Raw genomic sequence first — 5,252 nt, forward strand, 5'->3', positions numbered from 1 at the left:
CCTACTTTCAGCGAAAGAAGAAAATGCTTGGAATGTTTACACAAGTTCAACATGAGAGAGAAACTTCAAAGCCAGCGAACAGGATGCTGCATGCCGTTACATCACACATGTCGATATAAAACAAAGAGCACATATGCTCAATTTTTGCTCAAATTTGTTGTTTCACTGTGTAATTGAAAGCTGGCTCGAGGGTTGAACAGCTGAACATTTGAATACATCACAGTTGTACTCTCTGGGGCACATGAACAAATGCCAGAAAAAATTTTATTATGTTCAAAGCTGCACTGTTTTAATTACGCTTTCATCAAATATCGACTTCATGAGCTTCTTTAATGATAAAATTCTAACTATTAGAAACAGAATTCACCAAGACCTGCCCTCAATTGGCACAGACTTATCTGTAAACTCAGGAACCTTAGAAACGGCTGTAAAACCTGATATATATTTAGACTGCTTTGCCTCCCTCAATCTTTACCAGCTAACTACAATAATTTCTTCATCTAAACCACCAACCTGCCTTTTAGACCCCATTCCTCAGTTTGTACATGTTAACGATGAATCCTCCATGCACGCCAAAGTTAGTCATGGAGTTCCACAAGGATCTGTGCTCAGACAAATCCTGTTCACTTTATATATGCTTCCTTTAGGCAATATTATCAGGATGTCAGGAGTTATGCTAGAACCCAGATGCAGACACGGAGACAAAGCAGCAGTTAAAGAGTTTATTGACTGAGGCAGGGTGAGGTGGCAGGGAGTCTCTTTCCAAGCAGTGGAGTGTGAGGGCTGGCTGGCTGGCGTGGCTGGCTGGAAAGTTTGGATCTCGGCTTTGAGGGACTTGGAACTGGCAGGCAGACAGAGAAGGTAGAGCAGGTGATCTGGAGAGAGAAGTTAGTAAAAGCAAACTGGTTGCTAGATTAACAGGCTTAAGGCTAGATGCTTTGGTAAGACCTACGGTACGCGACTTAACAATCCGGCAGGGAATGGAAGTCTGGTCTCTCCTTAAGAGGTAGGGATGGCTGATCAGGAACAGGTGCGTGGTTACCAGCAGGTGCCAACTCAGAAACCCTGACACGCCCAGAATTAAAAAAACTGAGAAGAAAAAACACTCACTGGGTCCCAAACTCAGGTGAGAGATGCAGGGTTCATGACACAGGAAACACTATCATCTGCATAACAATGAAAGTTTATACTCAGTTATATCTATCGATCAAGCCAGATGCAACTCATCAGTTAGCTAAACTTCAAATGTGCCTTCAGGAGGTTAAAACCTGGATGACCTGTAATTTTCTAATGTTAAACTCAGATAAAACTGAAGTTATTGAATTAAGTTATTCCTCCGAATTATCGCCTACTTATCAGCCCTTTTTAAAACGGTCATTTAAAACGGTATTTGAATAGATTTTATAGCAAACCTATTATATGAACTAAATAACTGGAAATACATGTAATAATGTCAGTGTCAATATAAAATAAATAATTTTCCTGACATCAAAGAGTGAAGAAATGGATTTCAGACAAAGGTATGAAATATTAATGAGAAAGGTAAATGCTGCTCCGACATGGTTATTATGGGCCAACAGCATGAACACATCTTTTTAGATTTATGATTAGACATATAGTCAATCAAAATCCAAATATATCTCAGATTCACAATGCAATATATAAAATCATTATCACAATATTGCCTATACACACATACACACACCCCTGTCTATAGATTTGTCTCACTCTTACCCCTGCTTTGGCCAACCTAGTCCTTTCTCCCAGTACTGTTTCCTTCCCAGATTATTTCCCACACTTTTTTGAACCTGGTATCTTATGGTATTTTCACTACCTGCAGCTCTCGGTGTGCAGCAGTCTCTGTTTGCATCTCCCTCTTATTTTCTCGTAGCGGTCAGCCTTGGCAGCAGCTGCAGCACTACAGCAGGTCAGTCATAGTGAGCCAGTCCCAAATACTGTCAGCAATCTTTACATCTTGTTATGGTCACATATTTGTTTCATCAGCTAATATATCTCCTATGTTTGTTATATCTCTAGTCACAGATCACCTCCAGTAGTATCAGCAGCAACAAAAGCAGCAGAAGCAGCATCCCCAGCAACCCCTCAACAGCAACTGTAAGTTAGGTCAGCCCACCCTGTTTTAAAGGTAGATCTGGGTATTTCCTGTGTTTCTTTTTCAATACTGTGTCACAGCATTTGTTGATATATCGATACAGAAGCATCTGTATACGCATATAATGGAATACATATATGTTTGTATCAATATTTTGAGAACAGCCCTATTTAAATCCTTGTTTCATGTGCCCCTTTTATACTTTGAGCACTTGCCCTTCCAAAGGTCTCTGCACGGCCCTGACTTGTGGTTCCTAGAGTCTCCAAAAGTAGAATGGGAACCAGAGCATTCAGCTATCAAGCTCCTCTCTTGTGGAACCTGGTTCCAATTTGGGTTAGGAGGCAGACACCATCTCCCACATTTAAGAGTAGGCTTAAGACTTTCCTCTTTGAAAACTGGCTCAGGTGAGTCCGGAACCTTCCTTTAGTTATGCTGCTATAGGCCTAGACTGTCAGGGGACTTCCCATGATGCACTGAGCTCCTCTCTCCTCTTTCTCTCCCTCTTTATGCCCTCTCCTCCTATGACTTTCTGCAGGTGTTTCTAGCGCTGGAGCTGTGGAGTTGGATCTGTGGATGGGAGTCACCCGCTGCTCCCATGTTCCTGCGCTACAATTATTGTTACTAGTCCTATCGTTATTGTTAACTTTACAATTACTATCGCGGACACTGCTGTGGATGTCTGTGCCATTCTTCATTCAGTCTGCTCCCTCCATCCCTTTCTCCCTCTTTATGCCGCTCTCTCTCCCCCTCCCTCCCCCACCCGGTCGAGGCAGATGGCCGCCCACCCTTCCTTGCCTGTGTCGACTAGTGTTTTATCTTGGTGCGAATTGTTGGATTTCCGTAAATATTATCACAGAACGATCTAGACCTGCTCTTATATGAAAAGCGCTATAACTGTTGTGATTTGGCGCTATAAAATTTAATTGAAATATGTACAACAAACTTCTGATTAAAAATGGCTGGATCTTAAACAGTCTTTGCAAGATGCTGATAAGAATGATGCTCCTTGTTGTGTACGCTGCTGAATCATCACATTCTACAAAACAGTGCTGTATAAAACTGGGAGTTCATCAAAATACCTGCCTCGTAAAAGCAGCAGCAAACAAAGACATGACAGAGCACAGTGGAGGAAATGTAGCATCAGCACTAAAGAAACTGTAAAGCTATAATGTTTTCAAGTAGCTGCATTTTAAGAACTTTGGAAGAGACGTGAATCGCCCCCAGCGATGACCATCCAAACCTTGGCCCTTGTAAATAGAAGACAGATAGTTCTCCACTGACCAGCTAGTGGCAGATGCAAACAGCTGAGGTTTCAATATTTGTAGCCCTTCTCACCAACTCACTGATGGGTTAGGTGGGGAGCTTTGTTTAAGTTTATTAGGTTAGTAAAGGTCAAACAACAGCAAGTGATCATGATTGATTTATCTGTGGACATTTTCTTTTTGCAATCAACTGTTATTGCCTCAGGATAAGTACTAATTGTTTTACTCAAAGTACAATTAAAAACAATGTACATTCTTGTCTTTACTGATCATCGTATTCTCTATAACACACATTTAGACCTGTGGTGGAGCAAAATACTCCAATTCAGGTAAAAGTTCTGCATTTAAACAATTACTTACAAAATGTACTTATAGTATCAAAAGTAAACATACTAATTATGCAGAATGGCCACTATTGTTGTTACTATATTATTGGATCATTAATATTTATGCATTAACATGTTAGCGGCACTTTAATGTTGTAGTATTTTATGTAGTCTAATCTAAAACAATAATCATTTATAAACTCAGCAGACATTTTAAATGTATGATCTTTATCTGCAAAGAAACCAGTAATTATTATAGTAACTATAGCTGTTAGATGTAGTGGGGTAAAAGTACAATATTTCCCTGTATGTAGTGGAGTAGAAGTATCAAGTAGAAATATTCAAGTAAAGTATGCAAGTCAAAATTGAGTACAGTACTTGAGTGTCACGGATCGGGGTGCTGAGTGCAGACTGAGGTGAGGACCCAAATGCAGACAATGGCGAGGCAAGAGGAGGATGCAGTTCAAAATAAAGTTTATTCAAATAACTAAACAGGCTTACGTGGAAGCTCGGAGCAAGGGTCAAAACAAAGGTAATCCAGAAGAAGGCAAATCCAACACAAAGACAGCGTAATCCAAAATGGGGGGACAAACCAGAAATCCAGGGAACAGAGCACCACGCAGAACACTCAACATAGACGCAAGGACGTGACAAAGACTGGAGAGACAAGCAGGCATACATATACACAGGGACTAACGAGCGGGGCAGGAGCAACACAGGTGAGCGGGATCAGGGCTAACGAGGCAGAGACAGAGAGACAGCAGGGGAAACAGAGAGAACACTAGACAAGCAGACACGGGGCAGAGTGAATAACCAAGAAGACAGAAACACACACAAGTTACAAAGAACCAGAACCTAAACGAGAACACAGAACTAGAACACAGAGTACACAGGAGACCAAATCACAATAATACAAACAAGGACCAGGAATGAATACCAAAACATGAACTAAGGACATGGAACTAAACTCAGACTCCCAAACAAGACACACAGACAGGATCATGACATTGAGTAAATGTACTTAAACAGAACAAACATTTTACTTTGTTACAGTTTGGCCTTAATGAAACGTAAACTGAAAAAAGTTTGTATGATCTTCGACTCAGTAATGGAAACATTTTTCAATATTTTCAAAGGCATAGTTCAATATTTTGAGATATGATAATATATCACTCTCATGTCTGTGAAGCTTGATCAAGTAGGCAGCTGGAGCTGGGAGGAGCTTATCTTAAGTAGTATAGCCCCCTTTACACTGCATGGTACCAGCTCGACTCGACTCGCCTTTTGGTTTTCCATTGTGGAAAAGTTGTACCTGTACCTGCTCCCAGGTACTTTTTTTCGTATCACCTCTGTCGAGGTTCCAAGCGAGCTGAGGCGATACTAAAATGTGACGTGAAAACAAAGCAGACTACTGATTGGTCAGAGAGAATCGTCACTATTCACGTGTCATTATTGCGTGCGCCAAACAGAGGTCAGCAACATAAAGTTTTATATTTTTTTTCAGACATTATTTCATCATTAAATCCGCTTCTGAGAACTTTTGAGGTGAGA

General features: G+C 40.8%; 1 long non-coding RNA gene across 2 annotated transcripts; it reads right to left on the reverse strand.

The window, feature by feature from the left end:
• Positions 1–708: 708 nt before the first annotated feature.
• On the reverse strand, positions 709–4,444 carry LOC123956754. Of its 2 annotated transcripts, XR_006821622.1 has the most exons (3): positions 4,203–4,444; positions 953–1,089; positions 709–841 (listed from the first exon to the last, which is right to left on the reverse strand). It is a non-coding gene; the product is annotated as an uncharacterized LOC123956754 (long non-coding RNA). The 2 variants fall into 2 exon arrangements; XR_006821621.1 differs by having other exon boundaries at positions 709–1,089.
• Positions 4,445–5,252: the final 808 nt, after the last annotated feature.

The sequence above is a fragment of the Micropterus dolomieu genome, linkage group LG18 (assembly GCF_021292245.1).
Source record: "Micropterus dolomieu isolate WLL.071019.BEF.003 ecotype Adirondacks linkage group LG18, ASM2129224v1, whole genome shotgun sequence".
Taxonomy (NCBI): domain Eukaryota; kingdom Metazoa; phylum Chordata; class Actinopteri; order Centrarchiformes; family Centrarchidae; genus Micropterus; species Micropterus dolomieu.